The sequence below is a fragment of the Sarcophilus harrisii genome, chromosome 3 (genome assembly GCF_902635505.1).
Source record: "Sarcophilus harrisii chromosome 3, mSarHar1.11, whole genome shotgun sequence".
Classification (NCBI taxonomy): Eukaryota; Metazoa; Chordata; class Mammalia; order Dasyuromorphia; family Dasyuridae; genus Sarcophilus; species Sarcophilus harrisii.
In genome coordinates, this window is record NC_045428.1 from 518,966,298 (window position 1) to 518,994,213 (window position 27,916).

At 33.6% G+C, this 27,916-nt stretch overlaps 1 long non-coding RNA gene across 1 annotated transcript in view; it reads left to right on the top strand.

The window, feature by feature from the left end:
- Window positions 1-27,916, top strand: part of LOC116422757 — a 68,674-nt gene that overhangs the window by 34,024 nt on the left and 6,734 nt on the right. The window contains exon 3 of the long non-coding RNA XR_004233271.1: window positions 7,592-7,697. This is a non-coding gene — a long non-coding RNA (uncharacterized LOC116422757). The remainder of the gene's footprint in view (window positions 1-7,591; window positions 7,698-27,916) is intronic.

Sequence of the window (27,916 nt, forward strand, 5' to 3'; positions counted from 1 at the left end):
TTCCCACTCAGCTAAAGTGACTTCAACATCTCATTGTCTACTGTAGGTGTTAGAGAAAAATAAATCCAATTTATAATGATAATTTATCACTTAAATACTACCCTATTATGAACTTGGAAAATGTTTTATAAACTATTACCTAACATTAATTCTACATGTCATGCATCCCCAATTCAATTCAATTCAATTCAATTAAACAAGCTCTGATTCATCATAAGGTAGGTGTTTAAAGAGCTCACAATTCAACAAAGGTATTAAGGAACATGCAGAAACTATGTATTAAAATGAGAAGTTCACAACAGAACTACCTGAACAAAATTTCTATGAAAGATCCAAGGAGAGAGAATATTTTGGTCTCAAGTAGTGGGACTTAGACTAAGCTTGAAAGATTTGGTGGGAATTGGACAAGTGGAAGAGAATGGACTGACTAAGTATTCCAATTGAAGCAACTTTCAATGATGGGTATTACTTAGTTTAAAAAAGGGTTGACCAGACTGTTTTAGGAGTCTGCTATGGAGCTTAAGAACCAATGCTTTTTTATTTTTTTTTATTATAGCTTTTTATTTATAAGATATATGCATGGGTAAATTTTCAGCATTGACCCTTGCAAAATCTTCTGTTCCAACTTTTCCCCTCTTTCCCTCCCCCACCTCCCCCAGAGGGCAAGTAGACCAATACATGTTAAATATGTTAAAGTATATGTTAAATACAATATATGTATACATAGCCATACAGTTATTTTGCTGCACAAGAAGAATCAGGCTTTGAAATAATGTAAAATTAACCTGAGAAGGAAATAAAAAATACAGGTGGACAAAAATAGAGGGATTGGAAATGCTATGTAGTGAACCAATGCTTTTTACAAAAAGATGACTGGACTTGATTTTGTCTTGACCACAAAGAGTAGGAACAGGAAGAATTTTTGACTGAGCCAGTCAGAAAATCTAACAGGAAATTTTAAGTTTGACATCTTGGTTTTCTGTTAGGACTTCAGCTTGTGATAGTGAACAAAGGTTACTGGAAGACTAAGTAGTCCAGAAATGTTTAACTACTCCAAGAAAGAGTTTTATGTGTTCAATCAATTTATAATACTGTGGAAACAGTGCATAGAAAAGAAGTGTTGTTAAAAGGGTAGGCCAGGAGCACTCATTAAATAAATAGCCAAGTGAATTCTAGAAACCACTGAAATACAATGAACTTAGTGGCAAAATAGTATTACATTTTCACATACTACAAGGATAGTTTCAGAGAAATCTGGGAAGACATATTAATGGGAGCAGAGTAGAACTGAGGAAAATCAGAAAAGTTTATACTAAAACATAAATATTGTAAAAATAAATAGCTTTGAAAGTCTTAAAAACTTTAATTAACGTAATGACCAAGCAAGATTCCAGAAAACTGATTACTTTCTTATAGGGATGTGATAAGCTAAATAAATAAAATAAGAGAATTTGATGTGTTTAAGTATGAATAATTGTTATAAGGGTTTTCTTTTTTATTGAGTTATGGTAGGGAGAGAAAATAAATGTTTGCCTGTTAAAATAACTTTTAAAAAAAGGCTGCAAAGGACCATAAAACTGTGCATACCCCTTGATCCAGCAATGTGCCATTACTGGGTCTGTTATCTCAGAGAGATGAAAAAAGAGGGAAAAGGGCCCATATGTACAAAATTCTTTGTAGCAGTTATTTTTGTGGTGGGATAGAATGAATGATGCCCATCAAATGGGGAAGTGAGGAAGGCGATTGGAACTGGAAGCCACTATTCTGCTCTCCTCAGAGAGAGAGAGAGAGTACTTGGCTATAAATACATCTATCTTCTTCCTTTAGTATATTAGTTTAGTGGATGTAATCAGGCCCCATCTAACTTGTTACCTTTTTTATTTTGTTAATTTTCAGAGGAAGGGTGATTCAAAGCTCCACAGCCTTGGCTTGATTCCTTTTTCATCTACTTCTAGTTCCACAATGAATGCATTTGGCAAATAAATGCCTTTACCAAATCATAGCAAAACAGAAATCAGAGTAAATATACATAGGAGTGTGGGGGGGCAGCTAAGTGGATAGTTCCAGGCCTGGAGTCAGGAATACATTTCTGGCAAATCTGGTTTCAGACAATTACCAGCAATGTGACACTGAACAAGTCACTTAACAGTATTTATTTCAGTTTCCTCATCTGTTAAATGAGCTGGGGAAGGAAATGGCAAATCAGTCCAGTTCCTTCTCCAAGAAAAAACCCAAATGGGGTCACAAAAAGTTGGACATGACTGAAAACAATTCAGCAAACAACAATATGTAAGAGAATATATACCAGACAATGGTGAAGAAGCTCTTCCATTGGGAATGAGGTTTCACAACTCAACCAAGAGAGATTGCCCTCATCTCACCCAAGAAGAAATTTCCTAAAGTCTCTAAGTAGCAAATTGAGAAGAGGAACATGATGGAGACTGTGAGCACCTCTTGTTTTGGCAGCACAAAGAAGGCTTGGACTCTTCCATATTCTCTCTTAAAGCAAATTCAATATTCAAAGAAAACTTGAAACTTGACCCAGGCTCAAAGAAGGGACTTTTGAAAACTGAAACTGTCTCTGGCCAGCTCCACCTCACCCCTCACACAGGGCAGGGCCTTCATCTCCATTAATAAGGAGAGATCAATGCCAGTGGACTGTGGGACAGAGATAACATTAATAGGTTAGATTCCAAATAACAAAACAAGTAGCAGATAAGTTTTTAAAAAGTTTATCTCATAATTTTCCTGTTTGGCTTAAAAATGAAAACTATAGTTTCTAGAAAGGAATGTTTTGTTAAAAGTAGGACAGATCTCCAGCTTTGTGGTGATTTTTGCTTTAATATGAAATCTCTTATAATGAATTGATAATTATACCTTGGAGAATCAAATGGCTTTATTCCTAGGTATTTTTTTTCTTGATGGAGGAGGAAGCCATAATTAGATAAGTTGTGTATAATTTATCAAATATCTCATTATGTTGGGTATTGCTGAAGGAAAAAAAAAACACGATATGGCATGTAACACTTATAAGAATACATTTCCAAATGTTTGATATAAATAAAAGAATAAAAATTCTGAAGACTGTAAATTCTTTTTACATTATTATGAATGGTCTTCTATATTAACAAAAGTCTTATTTTGAGTTATGTTGTCTTAACCTTAAGGGTTGGGTAAAAATAGTTGTTATAATCCTTTAACCCTGCTGTTATAGGTGGGCAGAGTACAAAGTCTGGAATCAGGAAGAGTTTTCTTCCTGAGTTGAAAACTGTTCTCAGATACTTACTAGCTGTGTGACTAGGCAAATCACTTAATCCTGTTTGCTTCAGTTTCCTCATTTGTAAAATGAACTGGAGAAGAAAATGATAATCACTCCAGTGTCTTTGCCAAGAAAACCTAGATAGCATCATGAGAGTCTGTCATACTTGAAAAATGACAACAACAAATAATGTCTTATCAACACTGAATGAATGCCTTTTTCTTTAGGAACTTCATAATCTTTGAAAATAATAACTAAATGGACAGCTATATAGAGCAATGGATAGAACACCAGTCCTGGAGTGAGGAGGACCTGAATTCATATCCAACCTCAGACATTTAACATTTCTAGTTATGTTACTCTGGGCAAGTCACTTAACCCTAATTGCCTCAACAAAAAAGAGGGAACAAAAAGGAAAAATAAAAGGAGAAAATATTAAGTAAAGTTGTAACACTGTCTGAAATAGGTATGCTAAAGCCTTATGACCTAAGCTAGAGGGGATCATAGATATCATTGATTCCCTTATTTTAGAGATAGGGAGACTGAGTTTCACTGACACTAAAACTTCTTTTATTGTTAATATTCTTGCTAGCCCTAATCCTTGTGAGGAGATTATGGGCCTTTCAGAGACATTAAGTAGATTCTGATATTTCTTGGAGAAATCTTAGTTTGAGGCAAAATGATCCACAGAGATTATTACTTAAAAGGCTGCCAAGAATGAAAGTTGTGCAATGTTAATGGCTGACATTTGGGTTATATAAGTACCACCTATATGCTTAGGTGGCCTAAAGTCTATAATAAAGGATTCTTGCACTCAAGAGTCTATTAGAGGAATTAAGATGAATAAACTACAATATAAAACAAATTATTTGCCTAAGGTCACACAAGGAGTAACTTGTGTTGCTGAGAGTCCAAAAGCAGGTCAATCATTTATTAAATACCCATGGTTATTCATCCTTTATTAAACTTATGTTTTAAAATAATTTATTTCCCCTCCCTGAGGCAATTGGGATTAAATGACTTGCCCAGGGTCACACAGATAGGAGTTAAGTGTCTGAGACCAGATTTGAACCCAGGTCCTCCTGATTTCAGGGCTAGTGCTCTATCCACTGTACCATCTAGCTACTCCTAAAATCATTTCTTAAGCTTAAGTTTTGGGCACTGGAGATTTACACACCCAATGCTCTTTCTACTAGTAAGCTAACTGGGATTCCATAGAAGGAAAAAAAAAAGGAGAATAATAGGAGAGAGTGAGAGAGGGAGAGACAGAGGCAGATGCATAGTAGGGTAGTAGTTTAGCTGAAAAGAGAAATAAGAGTCACTTCCATATAATTCTTTAAGGTATTATTTAGCAAGGGGGTGAATATGAAAGTGCAGAATATTTTAGGATCACAGGTTATTTATATATCTATGTTTCTTATGGTTTTTATGTCTTAGTCGCTAAAAGAGAAATGTTTGTCACTAAACAGAAGCTGCCTCCCCTAGAACACAAATAGTTTTTTTTTTTAAATCTTATCTCCTCTTTCAAGAATACACTTATGAGGCAAGTGGATGTCAAATGTCATTTTCTTCATTTTGCAGTCAGAATACCAGAATTCAAAGAAGTTCAAGGGTTTGCATGTGAAAAATAAAAGTGAAGCCCAACTCAGTTCTTTGTGTATGTATCCAGTCTAGTCAGGGTCCCAAAGTGATAATCATCTGTGTTTGGGTCTTGGACTGGAGCCAATGGGAGTCTCCTCTGTACATATTCCAAAAGACCACTTTGTTTCCAATTTTTTTGGAAATTGCCCCATAAGATAACCAAGCAAAGAGTGCAAAAGAAGAAGAAAAGGGAAAGGAAGAAAAATACAGTTTGGTGTTTGAAGAAATGCTGGATATAAATATCTCATCAATGGGTACAAAAATGAAAGAGAGATAAGCAGCTCTATTCATGTTCCTATACCAAGTAGAATTAGTTTAAAAGAATAAGTTGAGAAGAAAGCAAGCTATTAAAATTCTTTAGATCATTTTTTCTTTAAAAACTTTCAACCTCAGGAAGAAATTTTAAAACTGAAGCTATTGTATTTAAAGAGAATGTGGACATACCCACCATGTTCCACATATAATAAGTTCTAAACATCATTTGCAGACTGCTGAGCCTTTTGTGTTCATGAGAGATCAAAGGAATGAAGACATGAGTTTGCTTGAGGATTAAAACCCTAGGATTTATTGAATGTCTGCACATACCAAGGGTCTTATGTTTGTCCTTTGGAGGTTTTGCTGTTGGGTGGGAGACTGAGCAGCACACAACTAACTTACTGCAACTAATACATTTGGGGTGGCTTCCTGGAATATTAAGGAGAGTGATAGACATTAAACTGAATTATTTAAAGCAATAGTAAGTAGATGTGGGTTTTAGATTTCTTCCTTTCTTTCTTAATGCTTTTTTCTTCTTCAGGAAATACTGTTCACAAAGCAGGAAAGAAGAAAGCAAAGATTGAGTGATGAGAATAGAGACTTTGCATTCTGTATTTTTTACCTCCAAATTACAGCTCTATGTTTATGAGAAAACTATTCTATCAAATTTAAAATTCAGCATCTAGGATCAACTGTGAAAGTCTGGAGCAAAGAAGGGAGCTGAATGCTTATATATATATATATAAATATTTGCAACATTAGAATTACAAAGGACCATGAGATTATTTATTTTTAGTGAATTTATTTAGTAAATTTAGTAAATATTTAGTAAAATTTGTAAGTAAAATTTTTTACTTTATTTAGTAAATTTAGTAAAATCCCCTTATTTTACAAATAAAGGAACATAAGCCTGATTCTGTGGCAGTTACGAAAATAGGAACAAAAATTGAAGTTCTATCATTGCTCATTAAAGCCTATCCCAAGACTGGTATGTCTAGAATCCCTAACTATAATTAGAGGCTTTGAGTTGAAATGGACCTCTGAAGCCACCTGATCCAACTTTCTTCTGAGCAAGACTCTCCTCTTCAGCTTCCCTGACAAATGGTCTTCTTGCCTCTTCTTGAAGATATCCAGGGATAAGGATAAGGAGCTCATTCCTTTCCAAGGCAACCCATTCCATTTTTGGGTAACAGATATTAGGTATTTTTACCTTACATCAAACTGAAATCTGAATCTCAGCAACTTTTACCCAATGCTTTGGTCCTATAGGACTGAGCTAACTAAAGATAATCCTTTATGTTTAGATAACCCTTCAGAAATTTTAAATTCATTAACATAAGTCAAGAGAAAACCTTCTAAATCTTCAATTCTTTCAAACTTCTTCAACTAAAGTTCATTTGACAAGGCTTCAAGTGTACTCATTATCTTCATTACTTTCCAGTTTGCTTTGTAATATGCTTTTGAGCATAGTATTCCAGAGTGGTCTGACCAGAGCATTGAACAGTTAAATAAAACCTCTATAGCCCTGGTCTCTCTATATCAATAGATCCTCAGTTACTTTTTGAGGTTCCATTAGTAAATAACATTTAGCTTGCCATGTAACAAAATATACAGATCTATTGGATTATTCACCCTCTAAAGGAAGGGGTATGGGAAAGAAGAGAAAAATTGGAACACAATGTTTTGAAAGGGTCAGTGTTAAAAAGTTATCCTTCCATATATTTTGAAAATAAAAAGCTTCAATATAAAATAAAATAAACAGATCATTATTCCTCCAACTGAACTTTTATAGAGCCATACTATTTACATTTATCATTTATTTGTTTTTATCTATCATCCTAGTTTGTTGAGATAATTTGGAATCCATATTCTGCCATCCAACATATTCTGTCTTCAAAGAGTTGCTATCTGCAAATTAAATGTTAATGCCTTTATTATAATTTTAAAAAAGATATTTAAGAGTTCAGGAGAAAATGGCCCTTTACTAGACATTTCTCTCCTGGCTGAAATGGACCCCTACTATTCTGACTGGCTCATTCTTTAAGTGCTGAATACACTTCACTGCATGATGATCTAGCCCACATGCTAACATCATAATACAATAAATATTGTGAAAGATTTTGTCAAATGTCTTGTTGTAAGCTATATAGAGTATTTCTATGCTATTCTCCTAATCTAGTAGTAACAGTATCAAAAATGATTTATTGCATTTATTCCATCAAGAAATTATTTCTGGACCCATCTTGACTTTTAGTGATCACTCTTTCTCTTTTTTAGTGTCCACAAATCATCCTTTTAATGATCAAGAATTTTTTCAGAAGTCAAAGACCATTCTACTATAATTAGAAAAATCCTTCCCCTCCATTAAAATTCAGAAGCCTATTTGCTTATCTGTACAATCATGATGTGTCTTTTCCTATTTTCCTATTTTTTCAGATGCATCCTAAACATTTGCTATCCAAGCAGCAGATCGATAAACAACATTGCAAGTAATTTCAACAGCTTGGAATATAATTGCTCCAAGACACTTGAACTCATTAAAGTAGGTATATTTTGTTATGTTATGTTATGCTATATCTACTCACATACATTATACTCAAATTTCCTATTAATTAGCCACTAAAGTGACTATGTGCTTTTCAGTTTGAAAAGAAAATAGGAACAAAAGAGGAACTAAGATAAATTGGCTTCCTCTTCTCCTTCCCCTACCTTGTTTTCAAACACAGTGGTATGTTTTTAGTCTAATGAAACTTGGGAAGAGTATTTTTTAGGTTGGAGAAAAAAATTAGTTTGAAAGGTCATGATTATTGTCTTCAAATATTTGAAGGGCTATTATGTAGGAAAGAGATTAGGCTTCTTCTGCTTGTCCAATAAATAGCTTTTGCAGTAAGGCATATTTGAGTTCAGCATCTGTTTAAACTTCCTGCCAACTGAAACATATCCAAAATTGAAGTAGTTTCCTTTGAGTCTCCTTTTTTGTTTGATATTCTTTTTGTTGTCAATATCACTAATAAATTCATTTTGTTGATTCCTCAGCTCAGGCTGGGCCTTAGCTTTTTGAAGATTCTACATAGATACACATATGTGTATATGTGTGTGTATGTGTGTATGTAATACATATTATATACTTTGTCTTAGGCACAATGCTAAGTGCTTTAAAATATTATTTTATTTGATCCTCAGAACAACCCTGTAGGATATGTTTCTTTAGATAGATCCATCAGATTTTCTTTCCCATAAAAATCATTTGTGTGGCTAGAATTTCATCCTTCAGAACTGTCTGTCCCTTTCTGGCTGGCTTCCCTTATAAATTTAAGAGATCTTACATTTTGTTGCTCTTAACTCTTTATCTTGTTAAATCTGTATTATATAGCAATATGTTTTTTCCCATCTATCATAAATTAATAATGTAGTAAATACTTCCTCTGAAATAATAAATTCCATTTATAATATCAATCCATGAAACAACAAGTATTTATCAAACATGTACTGTGTGCCAGGCATTGTGCTAGTTGTTGGGGATATAAATAGAAAGAATGAAATAAGTGATCATCAACTTATTCAATCATTTCTTTAACATCTACAGTGAGTAGCATTCTCTGTCCCTTAAAGAATCCCATTCAATATTGGATATGTTTCAGCAGTTGGGAATCTAAACAAATGCTGAGCCCAAAGATGCCTTACTGTAAATTCCATACATTGGATAAGCAGAAGGCTAATATCTTTCCTCCATAACAATCCTTCAAATATTTTAATATAATAATTGTGACCCTTCAAATCATCCAGGCTAAAAAGTATTCTGCCCAAGTTCCAATAGACAACAAAATCTTAAGAAAACTGTATCTTCATCCTTGATTTGATTTGTATTCAAACATATTCTTCCCACCACCTATGTGAATGAGATAGGATATTGGTATAGATAAGATTCAAAGGATTTCTTCATATGGCATGTTTTTAAAGACCTTCATTTTCCTGATTGACTTCTGGATATGCTCCAACTTAGCAATGCTTCTTATGAAATGAGTTTCCTTGTAATAAACCTAATTTTTGATATATGTTCTGACGAACTTATAATACAGCAGACTTAATAAAACCTTTATTCTAGGCAGTGTGCTTTTATTAATGTAGCCAAAGAGTACATGTATAGAAATAAATTCTTTTCATAATTCCCCAGTTCAAGGGAGAAAATCACTTGACTTTGGAGTCTAAGGATCTGGGTTAAAATCCAGTCTTTTCCATTTAAGTAACTTGTGTGTTTGTGAAAATCAATGAACTTCCCTGGGTCACAGTTTCCTGATTGGTAAGGTCTCTTCCAGCTCTTATTTTTTGATCCTGTGAATCTATGAAGGGATTTGAGTAGATTAACGTGACAAACTATGGTAAATTGGCCAAATCCAGTCTGTTGCCTGCTTCTGTTTGGCCCACAAGCTAAGAATGATTTTTAGGTATTTAAAAAATTAAAAAAAGAATCATTCTTAGCTCATAAACCACACAAAAACAGGCAGCAGAATTTGTCCCATAGGTCTTAGTTTTATGAACCTTATACTAGAGACTCTAAGATCTTTTTCAGGTCTTGATCTTTGAGGCTATAATCCCTCTGTTGTTGTTTTGTTGTTTTTAAATCATGTATGACTCTTCCTGATCCCATTTGAGCTTTGCTGGGCATAGATATGGAGTGGTTTGCCATTTTGTTCTTTAGCTCATTTTATAGATAAGAAAACGAAGACAAAGAGGGTCAAGTGACTTGTCCATCTAATAAATGTCTGAGGCTAGATTTGAACTCATGAAGATAAGGCTTCCTGACTCCAAGCCTGCCACTCTGTACACTGCACCACCTAGGCTAATCCTATTGGCTCTGTCACCTTTTATTGTTCATATCATACCCACGATCTCTTTTATTTATTCCTCCATGATGATTGTATATCCTCCAAACCTCTCCTAGCTCAAGAAAAAATACATTTTAGTGGATTTAAACTCTATAAATTGCTTTTGTTCTCTTCCTTTCTCAAACCCTGGTGATCTGATGCTTATTCTTATCTTTATATCTTAGATCTACCAATTCTTTCTTAATTTGCTTGTGAATTTTTCTCTCACTATGTCTAATTATATTTCCTTTGCAGTCAGGAAACCTCAAGTGGTAACTTCCCCCTTGACTCTCCCCTGGAAATCCAATCTGTGCTGGTATTCTATCTCTTTAATTGTGAGTGGTGGGAGAAATGTTTGGTTATTATCCAAGTTATCAAGACAGAAGACTCAGCTCTCTCTAGAGCTTGTTGTCTGATGAAGTTATGGCAGCTGGTGTTTTTGAATCAAAATGGCTCATAATGTGAAATAATTACTGAGAAATTCTTAAGAGCTGCAGAATTGTGTGCCCCTTTCCTTATGAAACTGTTTTTTTGTAGTGGTGACCCAATATGGTTAGTTGATATGAGGTTGAAAATCAAACTAAATATTACTGAACAAAATTTATTGATATCACTGACTGGCTTATTTGACCAAATGTGGCAGTGTGGTCTTGGAAACAGGTTGCATCACAGTGTAATAAAAATGGTTAACCTTTAACTTTAGATGAAAACAAAATCACAGTCTAAATCATGGGTCTATAACTTTTCAGAAGCAGAATGTTGAGTTTCAATAATATCAAAAATTTTAAGAGACAATGTGATGCAAAATATTGCATTTGGAGTCAGGAAGGTTTTCTTTTGAATCTTGTCTTAAACTGTCTCTATGCTTGTCAACTTGGTCAAGTCAATTAACTTATTTGAGGCTCAGTTTCTTGTTCTATAAAATGAGAATAAAATTAATACCTTACTTCATAGATGACTCTGAGGTTTAAATAAAATAATACATGTAAAAATATTTGTAAACTTTAAAGTACTACATAAATGTGGGCTGTTATTATTACTGAAAACCCAGCATGAATGAGATTCTGTGTGGTGAGCTGGGTATAGAAGGAGTTGTGGATCATCCTCATTAACTTTTATATAATCATTTAGTTGAAGAGACAGGGGACAGTATGCATAAACAAAATGATGGAAAACAATTCAAAGTATATGAGACATACTTATTAAGAATAGAGATACGTGTTATAGAATTTCAGGGAGGGAAAAGATTCCTATTGGATGTAATTATTGGAGAAATCTTCATGGAGCATATGAGACTGTCTGGGCCTTGCATATTGAGTAAGAACCAAGAAAGTAAGATACAAAGCTGTTTGTTCATGGCAAGTAGGATGTATATAGACATGGAAGTTATATGAGAAATCTCTCTCTGGCAGTCACTTCTCCTTTGGAATCAATTTCCTCATCTACAAAATTAGAATAATAATACCTTCCATGCTTCAAAAAATTATTATGAAGGTCTTACATGAATATATATATACATATATGAAATGATTTATAAACCATGAAGTAGAATGATAATATTATTTTTCTTTTAACTATGACTCTGAAGCTTGATTGTAGAGTGGGAGAGGGTTGAGAAGGTTAAGAGGGAAGCATTGTAGACTGAATGCTTTGGCACTGTTAGCTTTTATCAAGGTAAGATACTGACAGTGGATTATCTATGTTTCACTAAAGAATCTGCCTAGATATATTTGCTTTTTAAATTTTTTAAAAATATTTTTCCAAATACATGCAAAGATAGTTTTCAACATTTGCCTTAGCAAAACCTTGTATTCCAAAATTTCCTACCCTTCTCTTTCCATTTTCCCTCCCCAAGATAGCAAACAATCCAATATAGATTAAACATTTATAATTGTTCTAAACATTTCCATATTCAACATGCTGCACAAGAAAAATCTTAATTCATATTCATTCTCCATAATTCTCTGTCTGGACGTGGATGTCCATTGAATTGTCTTGAATTATCTCATTGTTGAAAAGAGTTAAATGCATCACAGTTGGTCATCATATGATTTCGTTTTTGCTGTATACAATGGTCTTTTGGTTCTGCTTACTTCATTCTGCATCAGTTTATGTTAAGGCTTTCCAGGTTTTTCTGAAATCAGTCTGGTCATCATTTCTTACAGAACAATAATATTCCATTATCTTCACTTAGTATAACTTGTTCAGCCATTCCTGATGGGTTGTACTCAGTTTCTGGTTCCTTGCCAGAATAAAAAAAAGCCTACAACAAACATTTTTTTTCCCCATGTGGATCTTTTCCATCTTTTCCAGTAGAGATACTGTTTGATCAAAGAAATGCTGGCTCTAAAATTTTCTTCCAACTTTCTGTTTGCCTTCTAATCGTGGTTGCATTGGCTTACTTTGTGCAAACCCTTTTTAATTTAATGTAATCAAAATGATTCATTTTGCATTTCATAATGTTCTCTTGTTCTTCTGTGACCATAATTTTTTTTACCTTTTTCACAGATCTGAGAGGTAGACTATCCTTTATTCTTCTAATTTACTCATAGTATCACCCTTTATTTCTAAATCATGAACCAATTTTGCTCTTATCTTGATATAGAATGTTAGATGTTGGTCAATACCTAATTTCTGCCATACTATTTTCCAGTTTTCCCAGCAATTTTTTTGTCAAATGCAGAGTTTTTATTTAGAAGTGATAATCTTTGGGTTTATCAAACACTAGATTACAGTAGTCATAGATCACTATATCTTGTGAACCTTTTCCGCTGATCTACTGCTCTTTCTTAGCCAGTATCCCAGATGTTTTATGATATAGTCTTAGGTCTGATACAGCTAGGTCACTTTCCTTTACATTTTTTTTTTCATTATTCCCTTGAAATTTTTGACCTTTTGTTTTTCCAGATGAATTTCGTTAATTTTTATCTCTATAAAGTAATTTCTTAATGGTTTGATAAGCATGACAGTGAATGAGTAGATTAATTTAGGTAGAATTATTATTTTTATTATATAAGCTAGGCTTGCCTGTGAACACTTCATATTTTTCTAATTGTTTAAATGTAACTTTATTTGTGGGAAAAGTGTTTTGTAATTGTCTTTATATAGTTCCCAGTTTTGCATTGGCAGGTAGACTCCCAAATATTTTATATTATCTTTTTATTTTTTATTTTAATTAAAGGAAAAGAAACACAAAAGGAAACAAAAGAAAGTATTGTTATGTGCCCAGTAGAACATCAGGGAGAATTCAAAATATATAACAACAAATTGCTAGTTCAAGAAAGAATACAATGTTCCATAGGGTTTTCCTTGTGAATTTTTTTCTTGACTCATTTTTTCCTTTACTTTTGTAACTTGCTCTTTTATTCTCTATTGCACACCTTATTTCTTTTTTTCTTTTTTCTCCTTTCTTTCTCCCCACAACCCTCAAGCAACCTATAGTTAAGAACATATTATATTTATATATATATATGTAAATATATACATACACTTACATATACACATACACACTGCCCCCCTCCCACATATATACATACATATCTTTCCTATCCCTTGTTTTGATTTTGCTCTTTAACTTGCCTTGCTATTACATAGCCTTCTCCGATCCAAGGACTCCCTCCCTTGTCTTCTTCCCCCACCCTTTGTTTTCCCATCTTCCCATTCCTTCCCCCTTATTACTTTAGAGATTTTGGAGGGTGCTATACTCTTCATGGTATATATGTAGTGTTGCCTATTTAATCCATTTCCTATATGAGTAGATTTTCTGAACTATGAACCTTCTCAGCCCCCTAATGCTCTGTGTCTGTTTTAAAACTGTACCTCATTTGTATAACATAATTACTATTTCTAACTTACTTCTTCTCCTATCTTTCTTTTGAGCTCTCCTATTGTTGATGTCAATCTTAAACATATGGTATACATTTTCCATGCCAAAAAATAGACAATTTGCCCATGTTAATTAAGTTCCTTAAAAATTGATCTTTTTCAGTTTATTTATTTTTAATGAACATTGTTTTATTAATTATTAGGGAGAAAAAATCAGAGTAAATGGGGAAAATCATGGGAGAGATAAAAAAAAAACAGAAAAAAAGAAGTGAACAAAGAATGTGTTGATTTACATTAAGTCTCCTAAGTTCTTTCTCTGGTTGCAGATGACATTTTCTTTCCAAAATCTATTGGAATTCCTTTGGATAACTGAAATACTGAGAAAGACCAAGTCTTTTATAATGAATCATCACATATTCCTGCTGTTATTGTATACAAAGTATTCCTGGTTCTGCTTATCTCACTCAGTATTTATGTAAATCTTTCCAGGCCTTTCTAAAATCAGCTTGTTCTTCATTTTTTTTATAGAACAATAATATTCCTACATTCATGTACCATAACTTGTTCAGCCATTCTCCAATTGATGGGCATCTATTCATTTTCCAATTCTTTGCTACCACAAATACAACTACTGCAAAAAATGTTTGTAGTTTGTATCTTCTCACTTTTCAGTTTACTTTTTAAATTTTGTATCCCCTTTTATTTGCTTTTTGTGCACTTTGTTGTATCTCCCGCTCTAAGGAAAATGTAAACTCCTTGAGAGTGTTGATTGTTGTACTTTTATTTTTGTATTTCTAGCATCAAAAATACAGTGATTTTGACATAATGAGTTTTTAATAAAACTTGAATTGAATTAAAATGTTATTGTAATCTTATAGAGTAGCGTGATTTTTTTTTGAACAAGTCATAAATGAATTATTCTTTCTAGATTATTTTCCATGTTTGAAAGGTATCTCTTCCCCTCAGTCCCATGCATGTACAGAAGCCAAAAAATGTGAATTTCTTTAGACAAAAATAATTTTTTATTTTTAATTTTAAAACATTTATCATCCCAAGCATAATCTTTTCTTCTTAATTTCTCCTTGTTTGGCAATTACTAGCATGAAAAAGTTCAAGCTGTCCCTGACTTTTGGTTAACTCATAAAATTTCTGCCATGGGGAATCTTTAGGTTTCTCTTACCATACCATGATCCCATCATCTTCTGTATTCTTCAGGCTCTTCTTATTGGGTAGAATCTTACTGGGTACTGGGTAGAAATTTGACTAATTGGTCTAACATATGGAGAGCATTTTCTGGCTGTTAGTAAATTATGGAATGCACTGTCATAAAAACAAATGATAATTAACTGAAAATTGTTCCTAAACACATGTGCTTATGTTGATAGCTCATATCTATAAAGGACTTATGTACATTTTAATTAGCCTTGAGCAAAATCACCTGTTTCAGTGCTCTACCAAATCTAATAATTATTTACAGTGATTAAGCCTATTATTTGTTACCCTGCTATCAAATCATTAACATTAACCCCCTGTTGAATAAAAGCAGTTGACATGAAATCAGAAACATGCTTCCTAATTAAAAACAAAATGAGAACCCAAATCATGTCAAAACACATTAAATCTTCATATTTGTGGAGATATTCTGTAACTATTGTCTTTGAAGAAATCATCTAGAATCACTTGCAATAACTTCTTTCAGAAAAAAAGCTGTTATTTCTGTGGGCACAATGGCTATAATTAATTAGTTAGATAAAAGAGAATGAATGAGAAAATAAGAACTAAGTACCAGTGAAAATTTGCAGATGATGGGAAATATGAAAATTAGCATAATTTCTGTTGTTGCAAAATATTTATTAACCATGCTTCTGATTATGGAAATTCAACAAGACAGTAACAGATATGGTATCTCCCTTTTTATTAGGAGATAAATATTCTATAAGTTTATAAACTGAATATCAAATTGAAATTGGCTATCATTGTGATTCTAGGAGAACAAAAAATATTGATTAATATCAATGACATATAGTATAGTTGACTTATTTTTCTATTTTGATTAAAAATATTTTAGCTTTAGCTTTGTCTGAGATCAATGATTGCTATCCCTATTTTTTTCTAAGAAATTCTATTTCTGATCGTTATGATGTTTGTGTGTATCTCTTATTTCCTGTCTCTGCTGACTCCTTTGCTTTACTTCTACCTGCTACCTTGCTTTGCTATTTCTTAAATACTCCACTTCCATGGATTCCTTCCATTCTCACCCATTAATTTTATTTTTTGATATATAATATATTTTTAATGTAACACACCTGTGCGTTCTCTCTGTCTCTGTCTCTCTGTCTTTCTCTCTCCCTCTCTCTTTCTGTCTCTCTCTGTTTCTCTCTCTCTCTCTCTCTCTGTCTCTCTCTCTCTCTCTCTCTCTCTCTCTGTCTCTGTCTCACTCTTTGTCTCTCTCTCTCTCTTTGTCTCTCTCCCTCTTTCTCTCTCTCTCTGTCTCTTTCTCTTTCTCTCTCTTTCTGTTTCTGTTACCCCCCTCCCTTCTTTCCTCCTTCCCTTCCTCTCTCCCTTCCTCTTTCTCTCTCTCTCTCCCTCCCTACCTCTTTCTCTCCCTCTTCTAATTGCTCTAATAATGAGAAAGTTTTTAAGAGTTACAAGTATCATCTTTCTATGTATGAATCTGCACACTTCTTTAACCTTATTAAGTTCCTTATTTCACTTTCCTGTTTAACTCTTTCTTTGCTTCTTTTGAGTCTTGTATTTGAAAGGAAAATTTTCTATTTACCTCTGGTCTTTTCACCAAAAATGTATGAAGGTCATCTATTTCATTGAATATCTATTTTTCTTCCTGAAGTATTATACTCACTTTTCCTGGGTAGGTGATTCTTGGTTGTAATTTTAATTCCTTTGCCCTTTGGAATGTCATAATCTGAACTTTCTGATCCTTTAATGTAGAAGCTGTTAAATCTTTTGTAATCTCAACTGTAGCTCTATGATGCTTGAATTATTTCTTTTTGGCTATTTGCAATATTCTCTTGACCTATGAGCTCTGGAATTTGATTATGATACTCTTGGGAGTTTTCATTTCAGGCTCTCTTTTAAGAGGTGGATTCTTTCAATTTCTATTTTTCCTCATGGTTCTAAAATATCAAGGCAGTTTTCTTTGATAATTTCTTGAAAAATAATGTCTAGGTTTCTTTTGTGATCATGACTTTCAGGCAGTTCAGTAATTTTAAAATGATCTCTCCTTATTTAACTCTGTGGTCATTTTGCTGCTTGAATTAGTTCATCTTCCATTTTATGGAATGACAATGGTCATTTTCACATGAACAGATATATGCTGTTGTACTGTCAGTCAATGTTACATAATGTTAGACTTGGAGTAAGAAAGATTTGATTGTAAATCTTTCCTTAGAAACTTAGTTAGCTGTTAGGATGCTGGGGAAATTACCTCCTCCCACTTTCAGTTTCTACCTCTGTAGAATGGAGATGATAATAGCATCAAATTCATAAGACTGTAATGAGGATCAAGTGAAATAATATACTGAAGGCACTTTACAAGCTTTAAAGTACTATAGAAATGTTTTCTATTCTTATTTGTAATTATTATTATTATTAACTTGCTCAAGGTCATGGATAAACTCAAATCTTCTATCATCCCAAAGGTAGATTTATTTTTTTCATTGTATCTCATACACTATTTCTCTCCTATAGGGAATATGCTCCATGAAATCTGAATGTGAAATATGTTTAGTTTTGCATCTCTAACACTTATTTTAGTACCTTGCACACAACAATGGATTAATGGATATTTGATGAACAGGAGCATCTCATCTGTATACATATGTTTTTTTTTCATTTTAGTTAATTTGTATTTGTATTTCTTACAAATGAAGAGATGTCTCCTTGACTTCATGGAGAAAAGTAATTAATCTCTTTCAAATTTCTATTCAAAATTTTAATTGTCTTCTTTCATTTTTTTTCATTAGTAAATCACTATTGGAGAGGTCTGAGAGAGAAAGGTAAATAAAAGGAAAGAATGGAGAGATGTTAGGTTGCCTATTTTGAGCTGTTCTTCATCTTTTTTTGTGTAATGAAACTTTATTGAGCTCCCAAAGTCTCCAGGCAGGGGACACCTTGCCCCCTGGCCTGCTTCCAGAAATAAGTACTCCAAGCTAAGCTTGTATTTTGCAATGATAATGACTGCAATCATGGGAGTGTCTCCAGTGAGCAATTGACAATGGAGAAGTGCCTTCCCAATTTTGTGAAATGATTGATAATTACAATCAATATGCTTCCTAATGGCCTTATCAATATGTTCTCCTACTAAGTGACTTGAAAATTAATAACACCTAATGATGGGAAGAATTATGTGGAACTTTTTTACTTGATTGAGTAAAGAACTGTGATTAAGAATCAAATTCCTTTTCTGGCCCTTCATAGCACAACCAAAGGGTGGCAAATAAATACTACAAACCTAGCTTATACATTTTAAAACTGATTTCCATGTGATCAGAGAGGAGACTTTGTCTAAGCACCAGAACTGTGTAACTGATAGGAGAACAGATATTGTTCTTTAGGAAGTTAAAAAGCACAATCTTCCAAGATTGTTCTTTATTTTGAGGACAATAGATGCATAGGCTAGGTTTCTTATTAAGGACTCTGTTGTAGCCATACTGAATCTCCTTGCTCCATAACTTTCCTTCCTTCTTTTTATGACACAGCCCAGGATATATCTTTGCTAAAGTCATTGAATTCTTAGCAAGAAAGAAAAGGAAATGAAAAGAAAGATTTTTTTATTGCTAGTTAGAGAAAAGACCATTCATACCTCGAACAAACATTTGTTCTTCTTCTACTACAAGGAAAGCAGAGAGGTAAGAATTATGGGTAATAGATGGTTTCCCTGATTTCAAGAAACTTGTACAAGCCCTTCTTCTTATTCCTTCACCCTCTTGAGCTTTCAGTTTTGTTTTGTTTGTTTGTTTTTTCCCTCAGGACCACTGGACATTTCAAACATCTGTAATTCATTACCTGATCCCTTCTTAAATTTCCAGTCTTCTTTACTCTTTTCAATGTGTTCTATCATACAGTGGCAATAGACTCCTTGCTATTCCTCATACATCTCCCAATTGAATTTTCACAGGATCCCTCCCATGCCTAGAATTCTCTTGCTCCTAAACTCTTCTTCCTGACTTCTCTAAATTTTTTCAAGTCTTATCTGTAATCCAACCTTCTTCATGAAATCTTTCCCAGTCTTGTTTAATCTTAGTGCCTTCCCTTTGAGACTAACCCTAATTTGTCCAGTATACATCTTGTTTGTATATAGATGTTTTCATATAGATTCCTTTATTAGACTGTGAGCTCCAAGAACTGCACTTAATTTTTTTTTTTTTTTTTTTTTTTGCCTTTCTTTGCCTCCATAGTACTTTGCACAATTCTTGGCATATAATACATGCCAAATAAATGGTTGTTGACTGATTGGTTCTACTATAAGACAGTCTCACCTAGTTCTGTTTTCCTTTTACATGGTAACCCATTGAACTCTGCAGCATGAGGGTTACTATTTCAGATGCTTAGATACACTTATATAAGCTTGTATAAGCTAGTTACAGGCCACCTCATAAGAGAGTGTACTTTTATTCTCTGGTGGTTTGGAGTCAGTGCTCATTAATGATACTGTCCTATAGCTTTTGTGTTTTGATCTTTTCCTGGATTAGGTATTGAGATGATATTTGTCTCATAAAGGGATTCTAGTGGAATGCTTTTTCTCAATTTTTGAGAATAATTTCTATCTATATTAAATTATTCATTAAAAGCTTAATAGAACTCTTTGGTGATTTCATCAGGTCCAGGAACTTTTTTATTTGGTAGTTCCTTTACAATTAAATCTATTTCAGAGTCATTGTCAAGATTTGCTTCCTTTCTGCTTTATATATCATAATGGCAACACTGTCATGATCACATATTCCTTGAATACTTTTTGTTGTTCAGTAATTTTCAGCTGCCCTGTTCTTTGACTCCATTTGACTCCATTTTCTTGGCAGATATACTTGACTTAGCCATTTATTTCTCCAACTCATTTTATAGATGAGAAAACTAATTCAAATAAGATTAAGTGACTTGTTTAGGAGAACAAGTTAGTCAGTGTTGGAGGCCAGATTGAACTCAGTAAAATAAGTTTTCCCAATCTAGGCCCAACACTCTATCCAATATGTCACTTAGTTACCCTGTCTTGAATATCTGCTATGTTCAAATGTATGCACTAGCCCAACAGCAACAAATGGGGATAAAAATATGTCTAAAACACAATCCCAAGTATTTATAACTGAAAATCGTTAATACTAAAATATGAGACAAATTAGTGGTACAGAGTGCAAGAGAAGGAACAGATGCATGTAGACTAGGAGATCAGGTGAGAATTAGGATATTTCAGGAAGTATGCATTGGGATTTTTTGGGAGGGGCTATTTTATTTTTATTTTTTATTTTTTTAAATAATTTTTTATAGACAGAACCCATGCCAGGGTAATTTTTTACAACATTATCCCTTGCACTCACTTCTGTTCCGATTTTTCCCCTCCGTCCCTCCCTCCACCCCCTCCCCCAAATGGCAAGCAGTCCTATACATGTTAAAGAGGTTACAGTATATCTTAGGTACAATATATGTGTGCAGAACTGAACAGTTCTCTTGTTGCTCAGGGAGAATTGGATTCAGAAGGTATAAATAACCCGGGAGGAAAAACAAAAATGCAAGCAGTTTACATTCATTTCCTAGTGTTCTTTCTTTGGGTGTAGCTGTTTCTGTTCATCCTTGATCAATAGAAACTGAGTTAGATCTTCTCTTTGTTGAAGAAATCCACTTCCATCAGAATGCACCCTTATACAATATTGTTGTTGAGATATATAATGATCTCCTGGTTCTGCTCATTTCACTCAGCATCAGTTCATATAAGTCTTGCTAATCCTCTTAGTATTCATCCTGCTGGTCATTTTTTACAGAACAATAATATTCCGTAACATTCATATACCACAATTTACTCAACCATTCTCCAATTAATGGGCATCCATTCATTTTCCAGCTTCTAGCCACTACAAACAGGGCTGCCACAAACATTTTGGCACATACAAATCCCTTCCCCTTCTTTAGTATCTCTTTGGGGTATAAGCTCAGTAGAAACACTGCTGGAACAAAGGATATGCACAGTTTGATAACTTTTTGGGTGAAGGGGCTATTTTAATATTTTATTTATTTTTAAAAAGATTTTTATTTAAAGTTTTGAGTTCAAAGTTCTTTCTCCTTTTTCTTTTCTCCCCACTTCCTGAGATTGTGAATAATCAGATATACAATATACACATGCAATTTCCATATTAGTAATTTTGTACAAAAAGACTCAAATAAGAGAAAAAGTCAAGTTAATAATAGCATGTTTCAGTCTATATTAAAAAATATCAGTTCTTTCTCTGGAGGTTGAAAGTATGCTTCATCATTCATTCTTTGGGATTGTCTTAGATCATTGTATTGCTTAGAATAGCTAAGGTGTTCACAATTTATCAAATAATATTACTGTTACTGTGTACAATGTTCTCCTGGTTCTGTTCACTTCATTCTGTATCAGGTCATACGAGACTCATATGACCTGAGTCTTTTCAGGTTTTTATTAAATCATCCTGCTTATGATTTCTTTTTTCTTTTCCTTCCTTCCTTCCTTCCTTCCTTCCTTCCTTCCTTCCTTCCTTCCTTCCTTCCTTCCTTCCTTCCTTCCTTCCTTCCTTCCTTTCTTTCTTTCTTTCTTTCTCTTTCTTTCTTTCTTTCTTTCTTTCTTTCTTTCTTTCTTTCTTTCTTTCTTTCTTTCTTTCTTTCTTTCTTTCTTTCTTTCTTCTTTCTTTCTTTCTTTCTTCTTTCTTTCTTCTTTCTTCTTTCTTTTTCTTTTTTTGCTGAGGCAATTGGGGCTAAGTGACTTACCTAGGCTCACACAACCAGGAAGTGTTAAATGTCTGAGGTCACATTTAACTCAGGTCCTCCTGACTACAGGGCTTGTGCTCTATTCACTACACCAACTAGCTGCCCCCTGCTTGTGATTTCTTAAAGCGCATTCCATAACTTGTTTAGTCACTTCCCAATTCCTGTACAACCCCTTGATTTCCAGTTCTTAGCTACACAAAAAAAGCTGCTATAAATGTTTTTGTTCATTTGGGTGTTTTCTCCCTCCTTTTTTGGATGCCTTTGACATAGTAATGGTATTGCTAGATCAAAGAGTGTGCACAGTTTATATCCCTTTGAACACAGCTCCAAATTGCTATCCAGAATGGTTGAATTAGTTCACATATGAGCAGTGTTTTCTTGTCCCAGTTTTCTACATCTTCTTTAACATTTGTTATTTTCCTTTTCTTTGGTTATATTAGCCAATATGATAAGTGGGGGATAATACCTCAGTTCTTTTAATTTTTATTTCTCTAATCAATAGTAATTTAAAGCATTTTTTTCCTCATGGCTGTAGATACCTCTGGTTTCTTTGTCTGAAAACTGCTTGTTCATATCTTTTGACTATTAACCTATTGGGGAATGATTCAAAACTTATAAATCTGACCCAGTTTTCCATATATTTGAGAAATGAGAACTTTTTCAGAGATAAATTTTGCAATTTTAGGCCATTTTTCTACTTTCCTTATAATTTTGGTAGCATTGGTTTTGTTTGTCACTATTTTATTTTTATATAATCACTTTTATTTGTTTTCTATTTTGTAAAGCTTTCTCTATCTTCTTTTGTCCCAAATGTTTCCCTTATCCATACATCCGACTGGTAAACTAATCCTTGTTCTTTTGCTTATATTATCACTCTTTATGTATAAATCATGTAATGGACAGGATTTAGATGGGAAGAGAGGGAAAGATATTCTGGGGAGATTGTGAGAATCAAATGAAGTAGTATAGGTGAAAGCTGCAAAGTCTAAAAGTGCTATAAGAAAGGTGCTATTTTGCCAGGTACAGCGGGAATAGTGTGAGCAAAGTCATAGAGGTGGAAATCATCAGGGTGCATTTTGGGAATTTCAGCAGAATGGAAACAATAGTGCTAGTGGGAGAGAGAGAGTTTAGAGTTAGCTTGAGGAAAATCTTCAAATAGAAATTCATGAAGTAAAGCTTCATTATATAAGAAAGGGGAAGCCATTAAAGATTTTTGGCTGCTGGTGGTAGATTTTCTATTGGGGATTTCTTAAAGAATGACATGGAGCCGTATTGAAAAGTTTGAAAAGGTAGGGTCATCTATGACTGTGGTGGGAGCCCATTATTGCTAAGGAACTTTGGATGGGAGAACTATAAGCCAAAGTGATTTGTTGGGGAAAAAATTGATGGTGGTCCTCAAGATATATTCAATATAAGTAAACCCAGAGCCTTGGAATACTGGATTTTTGGTCGTACTAACAGGGTGATTTGCATACAGTAGTTCCTTGAAAATGTTGTATTTTGTTTTATTTTCATAGGCAATATGACCCAAAATGTAACCTCGTGAAGACATTTATTTCTCCTAATATGTACTTGGCCTTTGTAGCAATAATATTAAATATGTAATGTTGTGCAGAACAATTTTTATAAGATTTGTTATATGATCATTTGAAGTAATCTTTGAAATAATTGTAAACATCTTTTAGTTTGTTGCGATTACATTGACTTTTCAAAACTGCTTTTCCCCCCTCTTCCCATGTGACTGATAATTGTCTTTTTTTGCTTTTTTTCTTCTTTCTAGTACCATAACTAGAAAGGCCTGGCTGGGGTTTTCCCCAGGGCACCAAAATTTACAGTGTGTTGACAGCGCTTGTATTCCTTCAACAGTAGAAATAACTCCGCGTAATATTTAGTGAGATAAAATAATTAAAATAAAAAAAATACTACCAGACTATATCAAGGTTTCTACTCCAAATGAATAATCTCATAGACCAACAAAATCTTGCTTCCTCCTGAGTAAGCCTTTCCAGAAACTAGATTATGTTGCATTGGAGTCTATATTCATTGGAGTTAATATGATGGAATCTCAGTCTTCTCAAAATGGATGGTATCATAGAGTATCTCCCCCACAAAATCTAGTGTCCTAGGTCTACTTACCTTCAAATTGAATTTATCTTAAAACTTTGGGGGCACAATTCCTGTTGTTTCATGTAGGCAAATTTTATGCTGCTTACCTGTAGTATAGATTTACTAATTACTGTTCTGTTGCCTTGCTTTTCATGATTTCTTTTGTGGCCTAGTAATGTAGATAAGTGCTCATTTTCATGGTTGTTTCATCCAGAATGGTTTTTGGGCATTTAAATTCCTTTTATCCTAATTTGTGGATCATTGATCGATTAATTGAGTTCATTTGTAGCAAAAATCAGTGACAAATTTGATGATGAAATCATGCCTAATATTTCATTTTGGAAATGAGATATGAAACCAACAAAATTGTACTTTACTTATCAAGATAATAATTAATTATCATTAATTAAAGAAAGAAAAAGTGGCAGTGGTTTTAAACACTATCACTATAAAAATACATGATTCAGCATTCCTTAGGTGCTGCTCATTATGCTTGAAGGATGTGGTGGGGGTGGGGTGGGAAGGACTCTGCTTTTGGAATGGCATTTTATAAAGGAAAGACAAACAGGCTAATTAAGCAGTCAATAGAAATAATGAATTTTGGTAATTCAAATCACCTATACCTAATCCTGACTAGGTTTAGTTTTTTCCATTATCAAAGTCATTTGTCCAAGGCAGAAATCATTTGGGATGATTCAGATACTATTTCAGGTACCTCTGGGACCATTTAGGGCACAGTTATGTCTAGGAGTCATGCATTTTTAGAGCCATGACTAACCCCAAGTCACCACCAAAAAAGGGCAGCATTCCATTTGATTTAGTGATTAGTCATTTTTTTTTAAAATCCAATCTTTCCTCAGATTCCTGACTGCTTCAAGAATAAATTTTTTCAGGATCATAAGGTCTGATGACTTTGAATCTGAGGTCCCAGAAGGTTCCCAGGCCCTGGCATGATTTTTAACCCCATATCTAAAACTGAAGGCATAATAAGCAATTGCTGGCATAGTTCTATGTTCATTTGCCAGTCATTTAGTAAATACTTTAGCTTCTGAGGTCACTCAAGGAAGGAGATTTAGGATCCTCAAGAATTCTCTATGAAAATGCCCAGGAGATTACTTTTAGATAAGCCTTGAATGTCCTTGGTTAGAATCCCTGTTCTGCTACTTACTATTTGTGTGGTCTTGGGCAGGTCATTTAAACTCTGGACTTCATTTATGTTAACTATAAAATTAAGAAATTGAATTTAGATGGGCTTGGAAATATTTTTAGGCTCTAAATCTACAATCCTGTGATCCAAATCTCACTAGGTTTCAGTTTAATCATTTGGAAAAGGAGGGGATTGTATTAGCTGTTCTCTTAGGTTTCTTCTTACTCTATGCCTTTGAACCTATAAAATTTAGACTTTATTAAAGGATGACTCAGTTGGATGACTTCATAGCAAATTAAAAACATGGTAATAAGGGAATGAGTTATTAGTTATAGAAAGATGAAGACAGAAGTGATATAGGGGTGAAGGTTCTGAAAGGAAAGGTGTAAAAATGTCAATATAGTTTTCTCTTGCTCCATAATTTTGCCTACTATGCAACCCATTCATGGCAGTGCTTTTCTAAAGGTAGAAAAAAAAAACCCTAAAATTACCTTTAGAGTATATTTTATATGACAAATTGAAAAATATATAAAGGAGCAGCCCTAGGCAAAATTGTAATGCCACTAGAAGCAGCTGGGTGACACAGTGAATAGAACACTGGAATTGAAATCCAGAAGACCTGAATTCGAATCTTTCCTAAACTGTTTGACATTTGGCAAATTGCTTAATCTTTCTCAGTTTCTTTATCTGTAAAATAGCACCTATCAGAGGATGAAATTAGATAATATATGAAATGCTTTGTTAAACTTAAAGGGCTTTATAAATGATGATGATTATTATTAGTTGACTTATAGTCTCCTGGTTGTATGGATCCTGTTTGTTCCCCAAATGATTGTGTCCTCTCCCATTTTTGAATGTCCAGGACATTCATAGTTTTTCCCTCATTCAAAACAGGAGAGAGCTTGTTATTAATAATTTGTAATACAGTGCATTTGAATCCTTGTGTTATCTTTCTTAGGATAAGAATTTTAAGCTTTGTTCTTAATTTTAAAATTAAGAGCTTTTAATCAATTAATCAATGAAAAAATATTAAGTGCTTACTAAATACTAGGAATACATATATAAGCAAGTAAGAGAGTCCCCTGAAGGATCTTAGATTCCAATGTGGGCAAGATGACACATATAAAGGAATTAGTCAAATAATAGAGGAGGCAAACTGAATAATGGGCACAATAAATACAATATTTTAAGGTGTACAAAACACTTCTTTTAATTTTTATCTCATTTGATCCTCAAATAGTCCTAAGAGGTAGATGTTTTTATTATCCTCATTAACAGCTGAAATAGCTGAAAATGGTTAAGAGATGGCATGGTGACTTTTTCTAAATTGCAGTTCTAGAAACTTGTTCTGAGAATACATCTATGAATGTATATGTCTAGAATACTCTCATTATCTAGAATAGCCTCATTGGCTACTTTCCATATCTGAGCCCCAATTTGATTCACCATAACCCTAAACTGTTTTTGGTCTTCCTCTGTGTTTCTGTCTCAAGCATCCTAGATGCTTGAATTCAGAGTCGAATTTCAGGGGACCCTTTTACTTATGTCATTGTCTCTAACTTGGATCTTGCCAGTCCTCCTCTCAGTCTAAGTAAGTTCCCTCTTTCTTCTCTCCTAACACAAATAACAGTTATACTGTCATTATATAGCCAGGGATCCTCAAACTACGGCCTGTGGGCCAGATGCAGCAGCTGAGAATGTTTATCCCCCTCACCCAGGGCTGTGAAGTTTCTTTATTTAAAGGCCCACAAGACAAAGTTTTTGTTTTTATTATAGTCCGGCCCTCCAACAGTATGAAGGACAGTGAACTGGCCCCCTATTTAAAAAGTTTAAAAGTTTATTATAGACTGTTTAACCACATTTTTTCTCTTTAATATTCCTTATTCAATATTTCATATAGATGAACATAGTACCTATCCATCAGGCAGCACAGAGAACCAGAAAGCTACTTTTTGACTTGTATGGCAGTTAACATTGTATATCTTGTTTTCCCCTATAATTGTAAACTCTTTTAAGGCAAGAATTTGGTCTTAGTCACTTTGTATTTTAGTGTGTCTAGCATGGTGTGCTAGAGATATTTACTAGCATTCCAAACTCATTTTGATCTGACCACAGTCAGACACATTGTAATTCGATTCTAACATAGTGATGTCATTTTGGTCTTCTTAGAGAATGAAGGGCAACAACCAACTAGATATTGTTCAATGAATGAATTCCCAACAGATATAGAAGTTTCCAGAGATGATATGGGAGCAGAGAATGAAAGCAGTTTGCTAATCTAAAACTCTAGTGAGATGTTAATTCTTATTCTTTTTATTGATAAGGTTCTCTAGTGTCACCCATCTCTGCTTGGGGAAAGAGGAAGTCCTAACTCTAATTTATTTATTTATTATTTTTTTTTTATTTGTTTGTTTGTTTATCTTTAATATGTATTGTTTTATAAATCATGTTGGGAGAAAAAAAATCAGAGCAAAAGGGAGAAACCATGGGAGAGAGAACTAAGTCTACTTTATTAACTTTTCTTCTATTAACCTATGAATTTCTCTGTCTTTCTCCACAATCTCTCTCTGTGTTTCCGTCTCTCTCTATTTCTCTCTTTCTCAGAGTGAGGGGCTTAAAACTGGAAGTCCTGATTTCAAGTCCTATTTCAAACACTCATTATCTGTATGATCCTGTATAAGTCATTCTTACTTCTCAACCTCCATTTCCCCATTTGTAAAATAAAAATAACAATAGTGGCTACCTTAGCTGTTATGAGGATAAAGTTCTTTGCAAACACTAAAGCATAAATACTTGTTCTTATTTTTATTAAGGTGAAAGGTTGTCTTTTAAGACAACAACTTAGCTTGTTTAGTAAAGCTA